The sequence below is a fragment of the Macrobrachium nipponense genome, chromosome 30 (assembly GCF_015104395.2).
Source record: "Macrobrachium nipponense isolate FS-2020 chromosome 30, ASM1510439v2, whole genome shotgun sequence".
Classification (NCBI taxonomy): Eukaryota; Metazoa; Arthropoda; class Malacostraca; order Decapoda; family Palaemonidae; genus Macrobrachium; species Macrobrachium nipponense.
The window spans coordinates 10,943,380-10,958,688 of NC_087218.1; the positions used below are offsets into that span (position 1 = coordinate 10,943,380).

At 43.3% G+C, this 15,309-nt stretch overlaps 1 long non-coding RNA gene across 3 annotated transcripts in view; it reads right to left on the reverse strand.

Moving 5' to 3' along the window:
- The window catches only part of LOC135202276 (uncharacterized), a 98,771-nt gene extending 84,809 nt beyond the window's left edge, over positions 1–13,962 (reverse strand). For 2 of the 3 annotated variants that reach the window (XR_010311703.1, XR_010311704.1), the window contains exons 1-3: positions 13,808–13,962; positions 3,905–4,022; positions 3,583–3,728 (exon numbers count right to left, since the gene is read on the reverse strand). This is a non-coding gene — a long non-coding RNA (uncharacterized LOC135202276). Of the gene's footprint in view, positions 1–3,501; positions 3,729–3,904; positions 4,023–13,807 lie in introns of those variants that run through there. The other variant, XR_010311702.1, reaches the window with a different exon arrangement.
- Positions 13,963–15,309: the final 1,347 nt, after the last annotated feature.

The window sequence follows — 15,309 nt, forward strand, 5'->3', positions numbered from 1 at the left end:
ACCTCCCTGCTCCCCAGTGTTGCTCCCCAACCTGACTCCGAAGCGTCTGAGAACAACACTAGGTCTGGGTTCTTCTTGTACAGGGAGATTCCTTCCCCCAACTTCGCAGGATCCAGCCACCAACTCAGATGTTCTTTGATGTCTGCTGGAATGGGATGGAATGGGAAAGGAAAAGGAGTCCTCCTGATTCTTCCTGTACCAGACTCTTGAAAGGAAGTGCTGCAGAGGTCTGAGATGCAACCTTCCGAGGGAGACAAACTGCTCGAGCGAGGAGAGGGTGCCCAGCAAACTCATCCAATCCCTCGCCAAGCACTTCTCTCTCCCCAGGAATAGTTGCACTTTCTCGAGGCACTTGTTTTGCCTCTCTTGGGAGGGAAAAGCCCGAAAAAGAACTGAGTCCAGAACTATCCCCAAATAAAGAATCGTCTGACTCGGCTCGATCTGGGACTTTTCCTTGTTGATGATCAGACCCAGCTCTTGGGTCATCAGAAACGTCTTGCGCAAGTCCTCCAGACACTTGCTCTTCGATTGCGATCTTATCAACCAGTCGTCCAGGTATAGGGATACTCTTATCCCTTCTTGATGAAGCCATCCAGCCACGTTTGACATTACTCTGGTGAAGACTTGAGGAGCCGTGCTGAGGCCGAAACAAAGGGCTCTGAACTGGAAGCACCTGTTCTGAACTACGAACCTTAGGAATTTCCTTGAAGTCGGGTGGATGGAGATATGAAAGCTGAAGTTTTCCCAATGCGGAGCCTTGAAGGTGTCGTCGTGTCGAGCGAAAAAGTCCGTATCTCGGCGAGAGGAAGAAAATTCCTTACGTCTAGAGGATGGAGAGGCGAGGCGACGAGAGCTTGACTTATCGTGGCGTCGAGAGTCGGGAGAAGCAGACTTAAAGGAGCCAGAAACTTCACGGTGTCGAGAGAGGGAAGGCTCTGCGGGAGAAGAGTGCCGTAACCTCCTTACATCACACGAACGGTGCTGTATATAATCCTGAAAGGGAGAGGAACTCCGTTCCTTCTTACGCACTGCAGAACCCTCTGCAGGAGCTTCCTCCCTTGATCTCTTCACTGGCAGATTGTCATCTTTACGTCTACCCGACTGGGGGGGAGGGCGGCTAAAAGCTTTCACTAGCGAAGTCAGCTGTTCTTGCATGACAGTCATAAAAGATCTCGCTACCGCTGCTGGGTCTAGCGGTTCCGAAGGAGACGGGTGTCGAGTTATGCTGGAAGCAGGGGAAGGCTCTCTTGAAAGTTCTCCCTAAGCTGAAGGGAGAGGAGATCTCTCCTCCCTCCATGCATCCTGCGGAGAATTATCCTCTCTCAGTTTCGCCCTTTTCGCAGGAGAGGCGTCCCAGTCGTCGTCAGAAGGAAACGGTTCCGGGCTACTCCATCTACTCGAAAGAGGAGAGCGATAACGAGTCTGGTCAGCTTGCTGCCTCCAACTTCTCTTGATCGGCCTCGACTCCTCACTCTTGATCGGCCTCGACTCCTCATACTGCCATCTGCGTCTTGGAAAGGGGCCTGGAGACGACACTACCACTTCCGACACGCCTTTTCCGTGGCGGTCATAAGCAGCCTGGGAAGACGCAACAGGACTGCTTGAGGCGACGGCTGACCGAGGATCAGTTCCTCTCACCCCCTTACGGTCGTCGATGTACCTTCTCCCTTGGTCCTGGGAGCTTGGTAGAGGTCTAGGCCTAGGGGCATGACAGGATCGATCAGTCGCCACCTCCACTGCACTTTCACAAGTACTATCACTCATTTCACCTGCACTCTTACCTTCCTTCAAGGCTGCAAGTTGATCCTTAAGGTCCTTCATCTCAGCCGCCATCCTGACGTACTGAGGGTCATCCAACGTAGCTACAGGTCCTGTCTCAGGAGCAGGAGCTACTACCTCAGGAGCAGGTTCTACTACTACAGGGGTTGAGGGATTAGAAAGGTCTATACTAGCATCACTCCCAGACCTAGATTTAGATTTAGAAGCCCTCCTTACTTTATCTAACTCCAATCTACGCACATACATTCCTTACATCTTTTATCTAAAGCACATTCAAATCCCCTACACCCCAAACAAACAGTGTGAGGATCAACTGAAGCTTTCGGCAATCTCACCTTACACTCCTCATTCACACACACTCGAAAATGTTTCCGAGACATCGTAAATCAAAGAACAATCAAAAGAATAATCCAAAAAACAAGCCACAAAAGCGATTGCCAATCCACAGAATACGTCACCAATTATCAGCAGAAAAAAAACAACGACACAGGGAAGCGAGCGAAAAACCCGACGGCGGACTAGCAACGATGTTGTCAGTCCAACCGGCAGAGATGATCTGAGAAATAGAAAATGGGAATGATTCCAGGTACCACCCCGTAAGGGTTGTTAACCACCTAACCGAACACCTACCACTCGGCGGTTGCCGCGAGTTTTGAAAAATCTGCCGGACCGATAGAGACTATAGCTATATATATATATATAACTGCCAGGTAAGTCCTATTCATAAAAATCTAGTCTGCAGTGGTAGCAGGGACAGTCAAGTCCATACTACATATTGAATGATTTATGAGTCAGGCCGCAAAGCTTGAAATGTACAGAAGTTTTAAATAACAGGGAACCAGTGAGTGAGTGGCACATTAGCTGTACAGAGCCGTGGCTTTTGCTATAGTAGTGTCTGAGTGAGGGGTAGAGATGCTACTGAAACAGAATCTTCCACCGAGACCAAGGCACATTCTGAGCTTTTGACTATACCCAAGTGTGGCAGGAAAGCAATAAGGAATGGATCCCCCTAATAGAGCATAGGTCACAGAGGGGATCATTGTTTTAGGTTGTACAGAGGTGTGCTGTCCTCAGGGGACATTGGCAGCACCTTGTTACAGAATGAGAATCAATGTATCACAAGTGAGATAAAGAACTCACAAACCTTCACAGCCTGAATTTCTACACTGATCGAACTGTCTAACAGGCAAAAAATCTTATGTCATTAATCATACCGCAATCAAATATACATAACTACACAGATAGCCAACGTCATCAGCAGTAAATCAAGAGAAATTATGTCATGCACAGAAACAATAACAGCCATAAAAGAAGCTCAGCTGCTGTACAGACAATTGTGTAGCTCTGCAGCAAAATAAAAAATGACTGTCAGCTGAGTAAGGGGCCACCCTCTCACTCACTTGCTGAAATCCATTTAGTACTCTGTAAGGTGAAGATGTGAAGAGACGTATCTCCGTAGATGTAGCTTCATAAGAACCGTGCTATAGTAATGAACTGTAAATGGTTAAAGTACTTCATATAACACACAATTACCACAGTAATAGTCTAGTTAAACTACTTACTATTGCAAATATTAATAACCATTCAGAACTGATTAAGTGTTCTAAGTGAAATGTAAATAACAAAAGTTGAATTGCACCATCAGAGTACAGTACCAAAAATGGAATGTCAATGAATAAAGTAAAAGATTATATATTGTACTGGGGTTAAATGAAATTCCTGTGAAATTTACAATTAATTTTATTCTATATCAAGAAAAGAACTGGGGTTCCGAGCTTTCAAAACCTGATACTTAATACTTACCTACAAAACTTGTGCCACAATTCTGCAGTATTTGGAAAAAGCTGATACCAAGTAACATCTGATCTGGGGCAGTCTGAACTCATGTCAACTCTGAATTTGGCCTGAAACCTCTCGTGTTATCAACAATGGTCTTTGCCACTTGAAATCTGTGGGAAAAAAAGAAAAGAAAATTGCCTTAAAAATAACACATGCTTAGGTATCCCTCACTTTTCTTTCTATGCCTTTATAAAACTGGTCACCTTCATATTCATATTTAGAAACTGAGGACAAATGTTGGTGAAATATTTGAAATGAAAGGAACTTTTTCATAATATTTTTTTACCTGGACGAGTTGCAATTTTAGCAGATGCCATCTCCACAACTTACTCAAATAGTAGATATGTATTACATTGCCTCTAGTATCTCCTTCTGTGTAATATTATGCTTCTTGGACATGGCTTCTGAAAAAATATAGGGAAATTGTCTATTATGTTTACATTTGCTTGTTTTCTCATGCAGGCTATCTTACAGTTCAGGTCACGGCTATAGTTCCTTTGGTTAGATCTAGATTACGTAAACACTGGTGTATTTACAATTTTAGAAGGAAATAGTAAAAAACAAATATGTTTAAACTTGAAATACACTTTAGGATAAAAAATGAATTGTTATGATACAATAAAGTTTGTTCATACTTACCTGGCAGATATATATAGCTGTATTTCTGAAGTCCGACAGAATTTTAAAAACTTCCGACACACGCAGTGGTCGGCCAGGTGGTTAGTACCCATTCCCGCCGCTGGGAGGCGGGTATCAGGAACCATTCCCATTTTCTATTCATAATTTTTATTTCCACTGTCCCTGAGGGGAGGTGGTGGGTACTTGATTATATATATCTGCCAGTAAGTATGAACAAACTTTATTGTCATAACAACAATATCATTTTGTTCATGAAACTTACCTGTCAGATATATATATAGCTGAATCCCACCTTTGGAGGTGGGAAGGGACAGAATAGAAGGATTTTGGGAAACAAATGCATGCAGATGATTTACATCTTGGTTCCACCTGTTAGCATAGCTGGCTTCGTGGTTACTGCCACGTAAGTCTGCTTGTGCTACTAGAGTTGCCAGCGAGGTAGAGACCTATATAGCTGGTGCACTCAGATGATGTCAACAGGGGCGAGACCACGACGTGACTAGACCATATTGACCATACCATGAGGGCTAAGAAGTAAAATAAATATATATATATAAATATATATATACACCACCTGACCAACCTAGCCAAACACAATGGTTTAAGTGGGTTAACTAAGGCTTAAGAGTTAAGAAGTCGCCGTTGTCGGCGACTCAACAACTAAATTAAGAGCTCTTCCTACCATTTTCTACAGGATAGGATGAGTGGTACTTCTTGCCCCCAAGATTGTGTCCTGCAGACGACGTATGGACCCTAGCGAGCAGCAGATCTCATATGCCATCTTCACATCTCGCAGGGAGTGTGAAGTGAACACAGAGTTGCTTCGCTAAAACATGGTACTCAGGATGTTGCTGAGTGCCATGCTCTGTTTGAAATGCTTCCGAGGCCGCGCCCTCACCTCGTGAGCATTCAGATAAAAAGATTTCAAATCTTGTGCAAACACATGAAGGAGCATTTTTGAAAGAACTCCTTAACACTAAGCCAGGCTGTTCTTCGATATGGGTCAAGTCTGGTCTTTTTCGGAACACTGCAGATTGCCCGAATGACTTCGACTTTCTTGAGTTTTATGTAGATAAAACTTGAGAGACCCGACAGGGCACAGGACTCTCTCTGGCTCCTGCCCACTAACTTGTGCCATTCCTTGCTTCCAAGCTCCTGGCCCAAGGACAAAACGGGTTACCATTCTTAGGCCACAACGGAAGGTTAGAGAGCACACCGCCTTGTGTTCTCTAAAGCCAAAACTTGTGACGATGGCTTAAAATCTCACTAACCCTCTTTGTCGTATCTAGGGTGGTTAGAAGAAGGCCTTCCTGATCACATGCAAGAAGTTAACAGGTAGGAGAGGTTCGAATGCTTTGACATCAAGAACTTCAGAACTACGTCTAAGTTCCATATTGAAAGCTTCGATCTGGACATGCACAGTCAGTCCGTCTGTACTAAAGTCAGGTGACCGACCAGTTGACCAGTCAGACGAATCAAGGACAGCAAGGCTGTACCCTGAAGACCACCAAGGCACTATTCTTCGCTGAAGGATGAGTGTCTGGACTGCCTGGGCGATTCAATCTAAGCAAACCTTGGGGGTGTATCAACGCAACCCAACGTCGTCAGCGAATCAACTCCTGACTCGAGCTTCTGGTGGCCAGGAGAAAGGAGCGAGGAGCAAAAAGGCGATTCAGTCCCGAAGGAAGAATGCCTGACAGTCCAACCTGGTCTCATGTTACACGATCATCGGGGGTGTATAAACGCAACCGACTTCGTCAACAAGAAACTCAGGGCTACTATATGTCGCCTGATCTCGCACGAGTGTCTGACTCCGAGAAAACAGGTGAGACAAAAAGTAGATGATAGCGAGGTTCGAGATTCCACAGACTCAAAGATCGTGAAGGGCTTTGGTTGTTTGACAGACGCAAATCTCTGAGCCCAAAGGCCGTCAACAACATATTTGCGTATTCTTTAATAGTTGTGACTGCCAGCCTTATCCCATTCTTCAGACGGAAATGGAAGACGGTAATCTTATTCCTGTCAACATCTCGATAGCCTGAACCGTAGTCCAGACCTCAGAGCGGAGATGTATATAGGTAGTTATAGGTACCTTTCGAGTTAGAGTAGACCGACTCTCTCGGAAAAGGTCCTTGGAAAGTGAACTAGGAAGTATGTGACCTCTGTGAATCCAGGATCCTGAAGGCCAACATGGGGCGATCAGCATCATTGTCGCTCCTGTGACGTCATAAATCCTCTTATTACATTTCCTAAGAGATTGAAAAAAGGGGAAAGAGACTAAAACTATCCATCCCCGTTCAATATCATAGGATGGCGTTTAATGGTACCGATCCCGGATCGAGAATAAGGGAGCAGAAAAGAAGAAGCCTCTTCGTCCTCAACATATCGAAGAGAAGAATGAAAGGGCGTCCCTAAAGTCTCCACAACTCTCAACTTACTTCTAAAGAAAGATTCCACTCGGAAGTCAATAGTTGCTGCCGTCGATCTAGACGATTCGTACGGACTTTTGCAATCCTGTAACGAACCTCTAGAGGATCGTTTACATTCTACGCCTGTTGTTATAATAGGCTTTCTCGTAAACTCGAACAGGGACCGAGAAGATACTTCTTAAGATATGAGAGAGCTGTGGAATATCAGAGTTGATCTGGACCACTGGTTCCCAAAACTCGTTACGAGGACTGGAGGGACTACCGAATCGCTTTTACTTTTTTCAGATTAAGATCCAAGACATCTGAAACCCTATCCAGATGCCGGCACCTTCTTTCTATCACCTCAGGTGATAAACGCACTGAGAGATGTTCAGAATCATTCCTAGATCTTGAATAGTAGTTTCAGTTTTCCCGGTAGGTAGAAAACTGTGGTCTGAATTGCAGTCTATTCGGGGAAACAAACTTCTTCAGGAAGGAAATGGTCCCCAGCAAGCTCATCCATTCCCTCCCCGAGTATGCTTACTTCCCTAATAAGGCTGCGCTTTGCCTAAGCAGGAGAGCATATAAAAGTGCAATGTTGCGGTAGACTCGTAGTTCTATACCGTGCGGTAACGAGCACCGAAAGGATTAAGAGAGAACTCTGTTGAACAGAGTAAGGCCAAAACGAATGCAAACGTTTTATTCATTCACGTAAGAAATCCCCTCAATCTTAGGCTAAAGTCCGTGATTGTAGGGCAGAGATACAGTTAGTCAGTCAATCCCGCAGGAGAGACGTAACCGCCAGCACAGAGAATACGGTTAGTCAGTCAATCCCGCAGGAGAGAGAGACGTAACCTACCGGGCATGACAGCGCCCGATCTGTTACTGGCTCGGTTGGACTGGAGGACAGACACAGCGTGACAGCAGCAGCCAGCAGCTTACGAACGTCGTCTCTTAACTTTATGTCTGGGTTGCCAGCTACCCTATTCTACGAAGAAATAGGTCCGTTATTTTTTTGAGCAGAAAGACTCTCAAGCTGGTATATTTAAGCGAAAACAGAAAACGCTAAATATATAGATGCGTTTGTGTCGTCAGAACACTACCATACAACGGTAAAAGATAAATCGGAAACTCCTGGAAGGCTGCAGGGAGTAACGATTAAATGTCCTTAAAATAGACAATAGACCTCTCGGTTGCCATCCGAAGAGGTAACTACAGCAAGCGTATATGACTTGAACCAACCAGAAGTAAAATAACGCAAGGCAAAATATGAAATTATATCACAATAAAGTTTGTTCATACTTACCTGGCAGACATATATATAGCTGAATTCGGAAATACAGCTACATACATATCTGACAGGCAAGTTTCATGAACAAAACTTAAGAGAATCGAAGCAGTCAGCTCAAGCTTCTTATGTTACTGGACATAAGCGTTCATTGACGTAGTCTACAAGTCTATTTCTTGTACGAGTCTGCGAATGACGAACTGAGAGCTCTTCCGAATCTTGTCAATAAGAGCTTATTCGCTTACGCAATATCAAGTTAATGAGATGTTTTGTCAATGAAACTAACCCATTTACGGGACAAAGAGATATTTTGTCAATGAGGGGATACCCACTTACTTGACAAAACGAAAGTATATTGTCAATGGGGGAAAGTCACTGAATTGACAAAACGTAATCCAGGGAGTCAAGCATTTAATTTTTTTTGATTCCCGTCTCAAACGAGGAAGGGGCAAGAATCCTGTTAAGAGACTGGGCTTACGGCAGGTAGAACGACGATGTTCAATTCGGCAGCGTAGTCCCGACTAGAAACTAACAAAATCTATCATCTGAAAAACCCTTTCAGATGGGCTAAAAAGCTTGCAAAATTATCCTGGGAAGAGGAAGAAACTCTCCAACCAGCTTCCTCTCCCGTATCACAACTAATGCCTGCTAAAGCTTAAAATTTATTGGCAGTATGGCAAAGGAAGTCCTGTCTTGCGCTTTCCTGAAGAGCGTCCTTTTGATGAGTGCCTTTGCAAGAATCCCACTGAACGTTGCCGAGAGTCCTGACGTGCAGGACATCGAGCCTTACATAACCCGTAACTGCCTTATCGCAGTCTTGACTGCGGTAGTGGCAACTTAAATTTATTGGCAGAATGGCAAAGGTTGCGGTAGAGCAAACGAGATCTTCCCTTGAGCTTTCCTTAACTCCATCCACCTATGCGAAAAGCAATATTAATTGACAGAGACCTCTTGAATTCACGAAACCCGATGTCTTGCTGGGTTTCGAAGAAGAAGTTGTCTGTTCACTTTAAACTTCCTCCGAAGCACTGCCTACTTCACATTCTTTGCAGGTGAGGTAAAGAAGGTATCACCGGAGGTAGAGATAAACATTCTTTAGGCCCATATCTGAAACAAGAGCTTGAAGAGTTCAACAGAAACGTTCAGCCAGGCGACACACCTGGCGTGCGCTGGTGCACGCTCGGCGTCCACTGGAGCGCGCTCGGCGTCCACTGGCGCGCACTTGGCGTCCACTGGCGCGCACTTGGCGTCCACTGGCGCGCACTTGGCGTCCACTGGCGCGCACTTGGCGTGCACCCGCGCGTGCCTGGAGTCCATCCGAGCGTCCCGGGCGTCCGCTCTCAAAAGCTTCCTGCTACTATGACTTCTCTTACGTATTTCTCGGTGGAAAGACGGACACGAGTTCAGGCGACGTTCGCCTTCTTACTTCTCACTGAAACGCATAACGAGAGAGAGAGAGAGGACGTGAAGCGTCCTCTTCTATAAAGCTTCTATTTAGAGGGCGCGAGTCCTTCCGAAAGCTCCAACCCCTGCATGGGGAGGACGCTTCGGAGGACGAGAAGCAATCTTTCAGGATTCGTGCACGCGCACGCACTTTGGCAGTCTGGGGATTTTCATCAGAAACTGCCGAAGGCACGCCAGATCGGTGGGGGTTCCTTGTAACCCTCCTTAGGCTTTCGACATGCTCCCTCCCCGGGTCCTGGGAGTCAAGCAGAGGTCCCGGCCTAGAGGCGAAACGAGGCCGATCTGACGCACCCTCCACTACACAAGGGGTATCACTGCACTTCTGCACTTCACTTTTACTCTCTAAAGCAAGCACTTTCGATTCTAAGATACGATCGAAAGAGTATCAGAGAAAGGGCAATTCCTCTACAGACACTGCTTAGGGCCCGAAGGCAACACTGCAGGGTTAGGAGTAACAATTACAGAAGTAGCACTTCCCAGCAATGAAGGAGAGCGAGCACCTCTCGTAGACATATTCATAGCCCGTAGGCCATACTACAGGGTTTAGGCAAAATAAAGTCTACAGGAAGGTTAGCGAGGTTCACTACCCTGACTTTTGTTACTGATTAATTGCGTACATACGAATCATACGTCTTCCTTACGGAATTAGACATGTTTACTGATTAATTGCGTACATACGAATCATACGTCTTCCTTACGGAATAGACAAAGTCTCACACTCCTTACATGACAAATCTCAACAAAGAAGCAAGACCCATACCCCTCGTACATACCAAGTGCGGATCTACCGAAGCTTTCGGTAGCCACACCCTATCTTTGGGCAGACAACCCCGTCTGAAACTAGCCTAACTAGATTCAGATATTTTATGCAAAAATGAATCAAATTCAAATCAATTTAAGATAGCGTATGCCTAGCCACAAATCCAAGTAAATAAATCAAAAAGACAATTAGGATACTTAGGGCAATGAAGTTTCCAAAATCCTAAGACGGAGGTACTGAAAACAGGTGTTTTCAGCACCAGCGACAGAAAAATTATGAATAGAAAATGGGAATGGTTCCTGATACCCGCCTCCCAGCGGCGGGAATGGGTACTAACCACCTGGCCGACCACTGCGTGTGTCGGAAGTTTTTAAAATTCTGTCGGACTTCAGAAAATACAGCTATATATATATCTGACAGGTAAGTTTCATGAACAAATTAGATTTTATACTCACACACCAATATTGTATAATATCATAATAAACAGATTAAGTATTACAAATACTAAATTACAGTAGATTGGGCTGGAAGGCTTACTTTTATATTTACATTGGAATTTTAAATTCTCACATTAGTATTTATATCGTAAAAATCACTACATTATACGTATACTGTCATAGTAAGTATAATGCATGCCTATAGACAGGTTTTACCATATGTATTACTTTCAAACAAGCAAATACAAATAGGTAATTAGTTAAAAGAAAAGAAATGAATTCCGTAAATCTCAACAGACTTTTACATATGCAATGTTTGTTAGCAATGCTTAAGAGGCAAGCCAATGCTGACTTAACATCATTCAGGTAAACCGAAGATTTTCTCTGTATCTGTCAAACTAAATTTATTACATGAATTGAGAATATTTTCAAACATAAATTTTATTACATGAATTGAGGAATAGATTTTCGCACCAGTTAATTTATAAATGGTATACTATGCTATTGTACTTGCTAACCACCTTTATGATAGATTGTAAACAGGCAACAACATGGTTGAAATGTTCTAAACTACAGAAACATTCCCAACCTAACCTAAGGTGCAGCATCATACCTAGGGTAGGAGTCCTCTCTCATGGGCCAACTTAACCTCTTAACTTTTGCTAAAGGTTACTTTTAAGCCAATATCCCAATAAGGATGGAAATACAGTAATGACTGTTCTAGTCATTTTTGTTACTCGACATCTGATTCTCTTATAAATGTTTCATTGTGTCACTACCAACACAACAATAATAACCTAAGAGGCCATATTGGGAATGTGTGGTTTATGGAGGGGTATGCAGCAAATGATATAAATGGCAAAATAAGGCAATCACATTAAAACCCTCATAATATGCCTGGGGGTAGCATGCACAGTAGGGAGACAGTGTTACTTTGGGTTCATTAAGGGGGCAGAAGACCCCACAGCCTGGTTAGAGCACAGTTCCCAAGTAAGATTATGAAGGCAAGGTGACAGCATTCTACGAAAGGTTAGGCTTGGCCCATTTTCACTGTTGGAATAGAATATGGAATTTAGGCCAAAGACCAAATGCTGGGACCTAGGAGGTCATTCAGCACTGAAAGCGAAATTGACATTAAGAAGGTAGGAATGGTGTAACTGGCGGATAAACATCTTGTTGCACTATGAAACAATTTTTAGAGGGGAAGAGAATCGGAATGGAAGCACAGTAAAAGGAATGAAAGAGGTTGCAGCTAGGGGCCAAAGGGACACTGCTAAGACCCTTAAGTAATGCCTACAGTGTACCATGTGAGGTGCACTAACGGTACTACACCCTCCCAACCCACGGGACTTTTACAGTTGGATTTCTCATGCCAACCCTCATCTCCCTATTATGCTTCAGCTCCCAGGGTATAATGCATTCAGAGGTCACAACTTACTTGGGGGGGGGTGGCCCCCTGAGTAGGCAAGAGCACGGCGTCCAAGGATAGGTTATGTTAAGGTGAGTCTGGTTAAGTCCTATTCCCTCTAAAATGCCTACTGGAAGTGGCAGATTACCAAATAGGCTAACTAGGCTAAGCCTAAGGAGTCCCAAGCCTTGGGGAGCCCATGGCCTTGAACTTGCTAGCCATAATATTAAAATGGTAAAACTGCAAATTACAGTATACTTCTCTCAAAATAAGCATAATTAACCTAATCTTGATTATTGTGTATTGCTTTAATTTCCTCAGTATTGCTTTGCATATAGCTTCAAAATGCTCCTAGAATTGCTTAGGGTAAATGACCGAGCTGAAGTATAGCGGCCACCTCTCTCGGAACGCAGCCACTTCTCAAAAAAAGTGCTTGATTATGCCACTATTACGTAATTTAGGAGAAAACACTTACTTCGAGAGATGCATAGAGGTCTGTGCATGCTCCCTGGATGGGCCACAACTCTTGACTGATGCTCACGGCAGTAAATTCAAGTACTTTTTAGGGAAGGCGGCCACATTCCATTAGAGGTGGCCGCTACGTCGCAGCTCAGCCATTTAACCTAAGGTAAAATACCGAATGGCCACCTGGCCTCTACCATAGCGCGACCACCTTCCCGAAAATTGGAAATTATGGCCTTAATTTGTGACTTGAGAGAAAAAACTGACCTTGAGAGGAAAGTAGAGGTATCAAGGTGTTGCTTTGATGGACGCTGGCTCTTGACTAACGCCTATCCTGGGTCACAGGACGTGTTAAAAGTACTTTTTCAGGATGGTGGTCGCGCTACAGTAGAGGCTGGCCTTTCGCTATTTTACCCTATGCATGTACTTCAGAACCCCAGCTGATCTGGCTCATTTCGCTCGCCTGACAGGGACCCTTCTGAGTCCTTGGCCTAAGCGCCCCTAAGGGCCTTATTAATCCGACAATGCCTACTGCAGCCCTGAACCTTTCTCCTGCATTCCGGCCATGGGCCTATCGTGGTTAGGCATACAAATCAAACCAATCCCCACAAAACCATGGGAAATCACAGGTTTTGTGTATGGAAAATGGTAAAAACCCAAAAACCAGAGCATGACCCAAGTGGGAACGGTAAATAAGGCGACGTACAAAATTTCCATTCATAAACACAACCATGCCCACGAGTGTCATGCTTTAAGTACCAGCTAATAAAAGATTGTCAATAAGTAGCTAGTACTAGGTAGGTACCTAGCCTATGTACTGTAGCAGGATTTGCATACCTACCTCATAAGGAGAAGAAAGAGAACAGGAATAAAACTTCAGTATCAGGCTTTAGTATAAGGTAAGAGTAATTTATCAAGATAACTCAAGTACCTACAGGTAGTCACTGATGACGGACATTTGGTCTACCTTAGGTACCTACCTAGGTAGGTTAACCTTACGTCTAAAGAGCTGTCGGCAATAAAGACTACTAATAGATCAATTACTAGTGTAAGCCTATTTTGAAGCCAATAAAGATGGACAAGTGGGCCTACGAGTTTAGCAAATAATACGCAAATTTTAGTACGAGGCTAGGTAGCTAAGTTGCACTCGTACTTCTCGAGTTACTAGACCTACCTACTAGGTAAGTAGCAATATCAGTTGCTGGGGAAACTTTTGAAGGTTGTAGCCTTAAATGGTATTGTCACCCTACTTTCAACTGAAAACTAAAACAAATAACAGCCTCATTTTACAGTAAGCTGACTGGTGATATATCTAGGACCTACCTAATCAGTTATTGACAGTTAAATCGTCACCGTAGATACACAACTGTCATTCGTTGTTTACTTAGTTACGTCTCTCTCAAGGCTCTTCTTCGTTTCTATCTTTCTATTTTAGTTAACCTTCGTCTATGCTCGTTTGATTTAATTCTCGATTATTCCTAAAGTCTTTACAAATATTCATTTTTTTCAGTTTATTCTTTGAAGAGTAAAATTTTAGGAATGTAAAATTTTTAGGAATTCTTCCTTATCTTCCCGGTATAGAACGTTGCCATCTTCTTACAACTTTATCCAGCTTTACGAGCATATATATCCTTTATTTATCCTGTGTACTGCATTTAATTGTGACCTTACTCATTAACATGGACTTTTCGGTCCTTATATCATGTTTCTTTTCTGCTTTTCTCTAGTGTACCACTATAAAAGTTGAGGCTGCCAAATTCATTTCTCTTTCCCATACTTTATTTGTCCCACCGGGTGTGTTTTATACATTCTTTTAATTGTTTTTCTCAGAGTTGCTCAATTGTACTTAGATCATGTCTAACACTCTCAAGCATTTTCTTAATTTGCAAAAGCCACAACGATATTATGTTTTCAGTATTGATTCAGATAATTAAATGTATTTTAATAACTCCCCGAGGAGTCCGTAACTTGAAGGAAGATCATAATTTGGTGGAGCTACTGTAAACCTAAAATACCTTGATATTTTCCTATCTTTCTGAATATCCGATAATATATAGAGTATATAGTCTTTAGTTTCTTTTATAGCTATACTTTTATCATTTCCACGTTTGCTTTCACGCTGACCTTGCTTGCAGCACAAGCACAACTTCCTTATCATTTACTCAAGCACAACTTTATTTTCATGTAATTTGATATATCACTGTTATCTGTTTTCCCTCTTGGTCTCACAACGGCCTTACCCAACAGTGGGACATAAAAAAAAACCGTAATGCCTTTCCGACCGATAGTTGGGGGAAGAATTAAGGGACAAACTTTGGTAACTCATGCTGTTGCCTGACGCAAAACGGGCTTTAGTTGTTCATATAGAATAAACCGTAAATTGTCCATAAACAATATTAATTATTCATAAGTTTATTACCCCGAATAACATTATTGCACCATGAGGTATTTTCGTGTCTCTTAAATCCTATATGTCATCCTCCTTCACTCATAGGTGGAAATTAAGAACTCGATCATTTCTACTGTCTAGTTACTCGTTAGCGTTAGTTGGCCATTGAATAGTGTAGTGAAACCATGTACACTGACAAGCATTGTGTATTTTTCAAGTCAAGATGGCTCGGAGTGTTTTGTCACTCTCAGAACTTGAAAGGTAAGCATTTAAGGAATAATATAAACAATCGGTTTTATTTCTCCATCAGCTGGGGGGAGCTACACTCAGGCTTAAGCACCGATTACCAATTCAAGCATTGGGAAAGACTGCCTAATAAAGATTAGTGAGATGCTGTTGTTAATTTCTTAATTAACCCTATACAGATAGACTGGAA